At 53.0% G+C, this 11,236-nt stretch overlaps 1 long non-coding RNA gene across 1 annotated transcript; it reads right to left on the bottom strand.

The window, feature by feature from the left end:
• Nucleotides 1–507: 507 nt before the first annotated feature.
• LOC132594252 (uncharacterized) lies at nucleotides 508–5,348 on the bottom strand. The gene is made up of 2 exons (XR_009560451.1): nucleotides 5,118–5,348; nucleotides 508–3,067 (listed from the first exon to the last, which is right to left on the bottom strand). It is a non-coding gene; the product is annotated as an uncharacterized lncRNA (long non-coding RNA).
• Between the last annotated feature and the right edge of the window lie 5,888 nt (nucleotides 5,349–11,236).

Here is an 11,236-nt window from a genome sequence, read left to right on the forward strand (position 1 = left end):
ACCAATTCAGAGAGCTGTTCCCTGTACAGGAGAGGGTGGATTCCAGCCACTCCCAAAGAATAAAATTCATAAACGAATAGGTGCTCCCCCAAACGTTCTCACAACCCTCCTCCTCCACCAAAACCCCATTAAACGAATGGGGCTGGGGGCATCCCTTCATTTCTTCCACACCCACCTCTCCAAAAGTTTTAAAAATTACACTGATTCTTTTTTATTTATTTATTTATTTTTGCGGTACGCGGGCCTCTCACTGTTGTGGCCTCTCCCGTTGCGGAGCACAGGCTCCGGACGCGCAGGCTCAGCGGCCATGGCTCACGGGCCCAGCCGCTCCGCGGCATGTGGGATCTTCCTGGACCGGGGCACAAACCCGTGTCCCCCGCGTCGGCAGGCAGACTCTCAACCACTGCGCCACCAGGGAAGCCCTACACTAATTCTTTTAAATTTTATTATACGGAAGTCATACACAATTAATGTAGAAAATTTGGCAACTACAGAAAACCAAACAGAAAAATTACAACTATTTTATTCCATCATTCAAAGGTAACTACTATTATTAACAATTTGGAGTATGTCGTCAGTCTTTTTCAGACTGTTTTATGTATAAAAACAAAATTGAGATCACATAATATACACCATTTTTATAACCTTTTGAATGTTCAAGGAGCATTTTTCTTTCCAGTCAAATGTTCTTCTATGTGACTTTTAATGGCTGCGCAGCACTCCACCCCACCATCCGGATGGATATACAATAATTTACTTAAGCAACCCCCTCTTGCAAATTTCAATTATAGCAGAAAAGGAATCAATTCCCAACCAGATAGTTGCTTCTCATTTTTCTCTACTGCAGTGCTGGGATGAACATCGTTTAAACTAAGATAGTTGCTTCTCATTTTTCTCTACTGCAGTGCTGGGATGAACATCGTTTAAACTAATCTTTAATTATTTCCTTAGGATAAATTCCCAAATGTAGAACGACTAGGTCAAAGGCCATGGAAACTTTTAGGATGTTTGATACATATTACCAAACTGACATCAGTAAGGCTGTACCAATTTGTACGCCCATATGCAATGTAGAGAGTGTTATTTTAGTACTCCTTTGCCAATAACTGGGTCTTATTTTTTTTCTGTTATAGTTTGCTACGGGAAAAATGCTTTCAGCTATATTTGCCTCTCTTTAATTACTAATGAAGCACACATTTTTTCCCACACATTCAAATCCATTTGAATTTCTTTTAAGAATTTTCTGCATATGTCCTTTCACAGCTAAATTACATGGTGGGGAGAGGTGGAAGCAGCAGGATGAAGCCAAGGACGCTTTAACATGGTCCCACATCTCTGAGGGAGGCACAACGACTGGAGAGCAACGGAGAATGAAGTAGATGGCTGGAAGCTTGTCCTCGATGGAGGCTGGCCGTTCTCCCTCCTCCTGGGGCTCTCCTGGCCTCTATGGGCCCCCCTCAGCAGATGTCCAGACAGGGCCCGGTGTTCTCCAGGCCTGGTCCTTCACTAGTCTTCTGCCTGCCTCTGTGTTCCCAGGCTGCTCTTCCTCATTTCTGCTCCATGATGGGTGAGGATGGCAGAGCCACATACCCAAGGCTGGAGGGAGACACTGTGGCCAGTGAAGCGAGGAGGGGAAGAAAGGATGGAAGCAATGTCTAGGGACAGAGCGACCCTTGTGGCAGCCTATGAGTGGACTCAGTCTACCCACCCCCCTCTACCGCCGTCCCATACACATCCAGCTTAGGCTGCAGAAGGGTGGGTTCGGTGATCTACTCTGCCCTAAATCTGTTTCTCATAAATGGAGAATAGGACGCAGCTCCCTGCACAACTTCTGCCCCCAAACGGAACAAACAGCTTCCTGTAAGCCCTGAACTTGGTCACCTTCAGACAGGGAGACTGCGCCAAGGCGGAACCACACCAGAGCCTGAGCCTTAGAGTGACATTAGATCAGGAGCTGGGGGTGGCACGTTTACTCTGCCTGATGCCCCTAAAGGGATTACATCCCATAACCTATCTCTTCTGGTTGCTGGAGGGGAGAATTTCCAGCGTGCACTGGCCTGAGCTAAATCTCACACACTATCCTGGAAAAGTGAGTGCGGGAAGAGAGCAGTGGCAGCTGGAACACATCAGGGGCTGCAGCCCTGCTTTGGGAGGCAGGGGAAGCCTGGGACACCTTTGATTGGTGGGAAGTCAATGCAGAGACTGATTTCCCAGCAGCCCCTTGCATTGGTCTAACCCTAGTCCCTCCCTCCAACCTCCACCCCCAGCTCCTGGGGTTCTGGTCAGGGATGGGGGAAGGGCAACAGCTTATGTGAAAAGCTGTTTTGTTCCCACCCACTGTGAAGAGCCCAGGCTCTGAGTCCACACAAGTGGGCTTCTGATTCCCTCACGCATGCTCAACTGTGTGATTTCCCCACCTCACAGGTGGAGAAGAGGAGACAGGAGGTCTAAGGGTCTCACATAGAGGTAAGTATCCCTGAATCTAGAGTCTGGGCCAGACTAAGGAAATACGGGGAAAAATTAAGAGCAGGGGGATGACTACTCAGATGGGAGTCTCAGTATGACCTTTTCCCTGAAGAGGAAACTTACTTTTGAACTTGGAAAGGCCAGTAGGAAAGAAGGGGGGACGAGGAAGGAAGGAGGGTCAGGAAAGACATCTAGGTAAAGGGGTAGGCAGGGTTTTCTTTGCTCCACTTCTTCCCATTGTCACACAGAGACCAACTAACCTTGCGTGTAGTCAGAGCCATCTATTCCCCAATTCAGCCAAGGTCTCTAATCTGAAATTTTCTCTCCTGCTGGCTCAATCTGGGTGAAGGTTCTCCAGCTGAATAGGGTTCCCTTTCCCAAAGGTATCATCACGCTCGCTGTTCAGACCTTCCCAGACCCAGTTCTGTCACCTTCCAGATGAGGGGAAGGCAGCTCCTTCTCTTCTTCCTCCTCCTCCTCGAAGCCAGGGGCAGAGGGCAACAGTTCTTCAACTGGCAGCTTTAGCTGGGTCAGGACATAAAGCTTGCCACTGAAGAACTACTGCGGCTCAGCCAGGTGAGGATGTGGGAGGTACAGGTGCCTAAAGGGAAAGGAAGGAAAAATGGGGAAGATCTGAGCAGGGCCATGTCACAGGGACACTGTTGCCCTGGCCATCAAAGTGCAGCCCCAGAAGATGGTCAACCTTCTAATGAAGGGTTCTTGGCTCTGACCTGAGCTCCTCAGTGAGAGACAAGAGGCAGCTCTAAACCTATTTCCTTGCTCCTCTTTCCAGAACTGAAGGCTGTAGAAACCCATATCTGCTCTCACCACCACCCCCTCTTGCCCCAGCTACCCACAGGGGCCCCCAGCCTCCTCAGCACTGAGAGGGCAGGACTTGGGAGCCTGGACACACCTCACCAGTCACCCAGGTATTAGGTGAGAAGTTGTACCTCAGATCCAGAAATGCGAGTTCAGGGATCAGCCCAACTGACTTGGTCCCAGGGAGTTCAGCTGGAAGAAGAGTTTTGGGGGGCTTACATCTGGGGAAGAGTGAGGAAGGGAGGAGGTCTAGAGTTTGGAAGAAGGTCAGCAGAGGCTCCTGGGACTGTGAGGAGAGGACAGGGGACCAGAGGCTGGAGGGGAGGGAGGTAGGGCAGGGTGGTTGGGCAGCTTCCCCAGGACTCTTAAATGCCAGGCATTCCGCTTGCACATTCCGGGTACATCTGGTATGAATTCCAGGCTGTCTGCCGTCCCCTCCATGTCTGAACTTTGTTCCAAGTTCCAAGCCCCGCCCCCACAGTTCCAACGCATGAATCAGCAGGAAAAGCCGGGCCCTGCAGCATGGCCCAGGGAGGGGGCTGGGGGTGTGGCAGGCTTGAGGGCTGTGAGCTCGGGAGGGTGGGTCTGTGCTGACACTTAGTCCGAGGGCATGGCCCATGCCAGTTTAAGGAGCCAAGGCGGTCCTGCCTTGAGATTTCTATACTCCGAGGGTAAGAAAGATTAGGGTGGGAGGTTTTCAAATTACAAAACCCTCTTGGGAGGCATGAACTTTGTGGTATCTTCCTTCTCCCAGGTGACCAGTCCAACTCCTTCCCACTCCTCTCTGTCTGAGCAGGCTCTGTTCAGCCCATAGGACTCAGCTGCTGCTGAGAGTCTGTGCCAAGCAGGTGCCCTTGGCTGCAGGGCGGGGTGGGCCCAGGGCACTGACCCTCTGACCAGCTGCTCCATCAGCCCTTTGGCACCCTGACAGCTCCTAGCCCAGTCTGACAGCCAGGATGACAGGCCAAATGAGTTGGAGGCTGGAACTACGGCCGAAGGGAGGTGGGGGCAATAGCCTAGCCAGAGGCCACGGGGAGGGGCCAAGAGTTGGCCGAGAGGTGGGGAGAGAGGGAGCCCAGTGATGACTAACCCAGGCGCCCCACCCAGCCAGCCGGCTTCCCAGGCGGTCAGGGCCAGGCCTGGGCTAGGGGCCCCACAACCGGACAGGCTGGGGGAGGTGCAGAGGTGACCTTCTCTCGGCCCAAGACGGCCAGTTAGGCTGGGGAGGGGGGGGGTTAGAGTTTCCAGGCTCTCCTCCTGCCTTCTCCCCCTGCCTTCTCCCCCCACCAACCCGCGGTGAAACCCTAACCTTTGGGTTGCATAAGGCCCCCCCCGCACCGCCGCCCCCTACTCCTCTCCCCTCCCCCCTTACATAACATCCCCTGGAGGGAACGAGAGGAGGGGCCGGCCCGCCCAGAGACCCCTTCCCTGCCAGGGCGCTCAACTGGCCCTGACCCAATGAGTGCCGGTAGAGGCAAAGCACCTCCCCGCTACCCGCCCAGTCCAAATCCTCCCCAAGCTGGGAGGCCGGCTCCCGTATCCTCGACCAGAGGGCGCCGAGGTTAGCCGCCCCCAGCCCTCCGGCCCCTCGTCTTTCTCCCAGCTACTCAGCAAAACCCTCCGCACGACTACTGTCCCGGACTCCTTCTTTAAACCTCCTGACACACTACTCCAGCCAGTCCAGGCCCCTCTCCCCCGGAGCGCCCGAGCCTCCGCCGCCCCCTCTCCCCTCCCCCGGAAGGGCAGGGTGTGGCCGTCAGGACCCTACTTTCCCCCATTACCCCGTTAGCATGGTTCCCTCCTGTGCGGCCGGGACCCCATCTCACACCCACCTGGTGCTGGGTGGGGGGGTGCTGAGGGTAGGGGAGCAAATCAGTGCGTCCGATCCCCACGGCCGGCGACGCTGTCTCTTCCCAGCGCCCAGCACACACCGGCTACAGTCTGCGATCAGCTGGCGGCGTCGTGACGCACAAGCTGCGATTGCACCGCCCAGGGCCAATCACCGCCCACTGCTGGGCAGCGTGACCACACCCACTCGAGGGCGCCAGCGCTTAGCCCTGGTCCCGCCTCCCCGACCGTCTTAGCTCTGACTGGCAAGGAAGCCACCCCTTTGCCTAGTGGAGTAGCGCTAGGCCACGCCCACCAAGTTGAGAGCTGGCCAATAGGTGAAAAGGTGTGGCTCAGCCCTCCGCCTAGGCTAACATGCTTAGAGGGGCGCTACGTCAAACCCGAGTCCTAAAAAGCAGAAGGAAGTAAAGGCGTGTGTGTTTGCAGTGCATACTGGTCAGTGTAGTTCTCGGTCTGACACCTCGTTCCCAGAATCCAGCGCGCTCTGTGAGTTGGCATTTTTAAACTCATCTCTGAATCCATCCCGGCGAGGTCCTTAAAGGGCTACAGCCCCTCCTTTTTGGAGCCGTGAGTGGTTCTTTTAGACAGCCCCCAAACGGATTCACTGAACTCTTGCAGGAGGCGATAGATCCCTCAGGAAAGGTGGAGGCGGAGAGGCAGCAGGAGTGAGGAGAACTGAAGGTGGAAATCAGCCCCCAGGGCAGCCAGACTCTTCCTTTGGAATGAGGACTCCTGGGGGCTTTTGGGGGAGGGAGGACTGCCCACCTCGGCTGGCCCCAGCTTTCAATGGAGAGATCTACTCCACCTCTCCTGGAGCCTTCCTAATCAGAGGAGACTTCTGGTAGAAGACGTCTCGCCCCAGTCACAGAGAGACAAAGCCTCTCAAGCAGCAGCTTCCTAACGAAAGATTTATAGCAGAGTCTTCACCTGAGGGTAGAAGGAAGACTTGTGGTCAGCAACTAGGGCCCGGGCCGGGCCAAAGTGCAACTGGCTAGCAACCCCGTCCTCTGCCCAATACCCCCATTCTGTCCCGCCCCCCAGAAGCTTTTCACCGACTCAGGCCTACTTAGGGAAGAGATTTCAAAGGTGGAGACCAATGAGGAGGCTGTTCCTTCCCCAGAGGCCAATCAGAGCATAGAGGGGCGGGAGGATGGGCCAAAGGGGGGAAAAAAACACAAAAAATGGAAAGGAACCCAATGACTTGGCAAAAGCTGTCGAACCGCTTAGTTAAAGGGGCAAGCCTGAGACCCACCCCACCTCAATCACTCTCATCTCTCCACCACCACCAAAGAGGAACGTGTGGAGAGGGATCCATGACTTTTCCATAAGCTCCCAATTGGCGGGGTGAAGATAACAGCCTGGAGTGTGAGCTAGTTGCTTCCGTTTTAAAGAGGGGCTCCACCAAGTGATTGCTATGGCTCCTAGGAGCTCCAGAATGCCGAACCTGTGTTCAGAACGTTGTGCCTTTAAGGAAACTTCCTGCCTTCCACCCCAGTAACAGCTGATTGTTGGGAAGTGTGACCTCAGGGGACGAATCAGCTGTTACCACATCCTCCTCCAGTTCTGCCCTCCTTTATCCCTTTATCCCCACCCCCCCATGGGTGGTGAGGGAAGGAAGGAGATGAAACCCCAAATATGGGGGACCTGTTTGAGTGTTCTTTCCTCTCCCCTCTCACTCCAAGACTGTCTCCCTCCCCTGCCCCCCTTCTCCTCCCTCCCCCTTCTCTCCCCCCTCTCCCTCCCCCAATCTGCTGGTTAGTTCTTCAGAGGCTCTGAGCCTGGAACGAGAGGTATTTCCTGTCGGCACTGTCTGCTCAGACCCGCCCTACCCTGGTCTAGTTGGGAGGCCAGTACTGGGGAAGCCCAGAATGGTGGCTGCCTGGCTGTGTGGGTGCTCTAGGAATGGGTACTGGGGAAGGTCCAGTGAAGCTGAGGACCAAACCTAGAGAAGAGGAATGGCTGTGGAAACAAGCCTCCTCCGGGTCAGAACCCTGCTCCCCAGGCCAGCTGCTCCCTACTTCCTGCTCAAGAGAGAGGACCCTGCTAAGGGAATCCTCCTGGCTTTGCCCATTACTCCACTTCTAACTGTTCATAGACACCTCCTGGCCCTCCACGGCTCCATGTTTTACACTTTCACCCCCCACTGCAAAGGTGTTAATGTGGGGCCTCCCAGGGGCTACAGGTGGAGCACAAGGGCCCCAGGAACCAGGGGCTTTGGCTGGGAAGTCCTGTGCCAGAAGACTCAGGTAAATATTTTGCCCCAGCCCTGAGCTGGGAGTCGGGGTCACTCCAGGACAAGCTTAGTGTGAAGTCCCAGGACTGACTTGGCAAGGTTGGGAGAAACTGAGCAGGGTCTTGGCCAAGCTTGGAAGAAAGAGAAATCTCACCAGCTGCCCCCATTCTCCATTATCCTTAGCATAAAAGTCCCATTTCCTTCTCACCCAAGGCCCTTGGGGTAGGCCCTTTCCCATTTTGTTCTAACTTTCCATGTCCCCACCCTCCCACCCTATAGGGCAAAAGCACAGGCTTTGAGTCCAGGGTTTCTCAATCACAGCACTATTGACATTTTGCGCTGGCTAATTTCTTGTGGCGGCTGTCCTGTACATAGTAGCTTGTTTAGCGGTAGCCCTGGGCCACTAGATGCCTTTAGCACCCCCCCACGACAATCAAAATGGTCGCCAGACATGACCAAATGGCCCCTGGGGGCCAAAATCGCCCCCAATTGAGAACCACTGAGTTAGACAAACTTGGATTCAAATTCCAACTCTTACCAGCTGCGAGCTTGATGAAGATACTTAACATCTCTGAGCCTCAATTTCCTCATCTACAAAATTGAATGAATAATAAACTCATGGCTTATTGTAGGGTTTTAGAAAGGAATATGTTTGAAAACACCTAGCACAGTACCTGGCCCACAGTTGGTGCACTAAACACTACCTTCCTTCACTTTTCTCCTTGCCAGATCAGCAAGAGCTAACCTCGCTCAGCATGGGCTGACTGCTGGGGCTGCTGCAGCTTCCCTCCCTGACCCTCCAAGCCATGACTTCCCAGAAACTCAATACCGAGTTTGGTGAAGGAGAGTGACTAATTTGGTACCAGATTCCCTAAAGCCCAAGTGTGCTTGGGTTGGGATTCAGGGAGCACTTGGGAATAGAGCTGTTACAGAACATTAGATCTCAAGATGTGGACTGCAGATTGCCTGCATCAGAATTATCTAGTGCTTGTTAAAAATTCAGATTCCACCCCCCCAAAAAAATCAGATTCCAGCGTCTCAATCAGAAGTACATAATAAAGTTTGAAAAACCATGGTTTTAGGGCTCAGACTGGGGAAGGTGTCAGTACCCCAGAAATCTTAGGGCACCAGTGCCCAGTATTGCAAGGACATCCCTGTTTAAGGGATGGAAAGAACTGTAAGAGATAAGGTTAGTTACACTCAAGGTCATTGCTGCATTGCAAGTCAAAACCACTAGAGGGCAGGGCACACACAAACTTGCAGAAAGAAAAAGTAACTCCTGTTCAGTCTAGGTAAGCTGAGAGAACAGCAAAGATCGTGCGGACCAAAATTTTATTGGTACTAAGAAGCACGCACAAAGGAACTTCCCTGGTGGTCCAGTGGTTAAGACTCCGTGTTCCCAATTCAGGGGGCCCGGGTTCGATCCCTGCTCAGGGAACTACATCCGCATGCTGCAACTGAAAGATCCCGTATACCGCAACTAAAGATCCTGCATGCCACAACAACAACAACAACAAAAATTCCACATGCCAAAACGAAGATCCTACATGCCGCAACTAAGACCCGGCACAGCCAAATAAATAAATATTTAAAAAAAAAAAAAAGAAGCAGTCTCTACCTCCAGACCATCCTTTGGTCTCAAGTACTCAGACCAATGTTGGGGATACAAGATTGTCAAGGAACACCTAATTTCCCTGGTGAAAAAAACAATAGTGCATGATGGTTACCAAAGGGGAAATGTCGGGGAGGGGAGGGATAAATTAGGAGCTTGGGATTATACATATATATTACATATATAAAATAGATTACCAACAAAGACCTACTGTATAGCACATGGAACTCTACTCAGTATTCTGTAATTACCTTTATGGGAAAAGAATCTGAAAGAGAATGGATATATGTATGTGTATAACTGAACCACTTTGCTGTACACCTGAAACTAAAACAACATTGTAAATCAACTGTACTGCAATAAAATTTTAAAAACAAAACAAATACTGCATGGCCAAGGAGTACGAAGAACATTGGTTTTAGAATGAGTTAGGCCTGGGTTTGAATCCTGGTCTACCACTTCTTAGCTATGTGACCTAAGCAAGTTACCTAAGGTAGTCAGCTTCCTCATCCTAAAAGGGATCTAAAGCTATCTTCTTAAAAGGGGTTGTGGGGCTTTCTTGGTGGCTCAGTGGTTGGGAATCTGCCTGCCACGGCAGGGGACATGGGTTCGATCCCTGGTCCGGAAAGTTCCCACGTGCTGCGGAGCAACTAAGCCCGTGCACCACAACTACTGAACCTGTGCTCTAGAGCCTGCGTGCCGCAACTACTGAAGCCCGTGCACTTAGAGCCCCGTGCTCCGTAACAAGAGAAGCCACAGCAATGAGAAGCCCACACACCACAACGAAGATTAGCCCCCACTCGCCGCAACCAGAAAAAGCCCATGTGCAGTAAGGAAGACCCAATGCAGCCAAAAATGAAAAATAAATAAATTAAAAAAAAAAAACGGTGGCTGTAAGTTATGACTGCCCAAGGTCATGTGACCAAGCACGTCAGGGGCTCTGGCTGCCCCTTCAAGAAAGATAGATGGAATTAGATCATGGCTGAGCCATTCCTGTCTCCTCTCTAATTAGGACTTTATTCTTTTCCTAAGTGCCTTTATGGAGCTCCCACATCTCCATACCAGACTCCTACATGAGGCAAACGCTCCTTCTAGGAGTGGGACTCAAAAAACGGACAGTGAGGGCTTCCCTGGTGGCGCAGTGGTTGGGAGTCCGCCTGCCAACGCAGGGGACACGGGTTCGTGCCCCGGTCCGGGAGGATCCCACATGCCGCGGAGCGGCTGGGCCTGTGGGCCATGGCTGCTGGGCCTGCGGGCCATGGCTGCTGGGCCTGCGCGTCCGGAGCTTGTGCTCCGCAACGGGAGAGGCCGCAGCGGTGAGAGGCCCGCGTACCGCAAAAACAAAAAAAAACAGTGGGTTCGCCGCAGACAACGGCCTATCTATCCTGCAAATGAGTCAGAACTGAGACCCCTTGAAGGAGTCCTGTAGTTTCGGTGCCAGCTCACTGGTTTCCGCTCCCTGTCCGTGCTGCACCCTCCCCCCAGCCACCGTGGCATCTGCAAGGCTCTGACCACAGCAGGCAGGCTCTGCAGCAAAGCAGAGGCAGATCTTCAACAGGAAGTCTTGGGGGAACATTTCCTCCCACGAACTCCAGGCCTTTGAGCCTGGGCCTCTTCTCTCCCTCAGATTGCCCAGAATTAAAAAAAAAAAAAAAAAAGGCGTTAAGAGGTCTGTCAGTGGGGAGGACTCCAGGGAAAAGGATCTGTGCACCACCTTCTAAGTCTCCATTCTGCCCCTTGGACAAGCCTCTTTGGAGGCTCTTGGTTTTCACCTGTAAAATATAAATAGTAACCGTCCCTCCTACCACACTGAGTGTTGTGAGGGCCAAATGGAATGTTACTGATGAAATATTCTGGAAAACTAAAAGCTCTTTTTTTTTGGTAGGCAGCATGGAGGCGGTGAAGGGACTTATGTCAAAAAGTCCCATCTCGGCTTCAGGTTTCTTCTCTGTAAAACCAGAGGGAGGTGGGGTGGTGGCAGGGATGGTCAGCCACTTAAAGTCCGCCATCTCTAGGGAAAGCCTCCCTAGGTCCGCGACCCAGCACATGAAGGAGGAAGTAGGGAGGGGAGGGGAAATTCCGTGGGTCGCTCAGCATCCCCCTCTCCTGCCCCTTTCACCCTGAGGAAGCGAAGCCGCCACCGGGCCCAGCAGAGCGCTGGAAGGGAGGGCGCCGAGGCCGGCCGGGCGGTGGCGCGGGCGGGAGGCGGGGTCCCCCGGACCAGTCGAGCCACGTGCGGTTGTTTCCGTGCCGGGGCG

The sequence above is a fragment of the Globicephala melas genome, chromosome 20 (assembly GCF_963455315.2).
Source record: "Globicephala melas chromosome 20, mGloMel1.2, whole genome shotgun sequence".
Lineage (NCBI taxonomy): Eukaryota > Metazoa > Chordata > Mammalia > Artiodactyla > Delphinidae > Globicephala > Globicephala melas.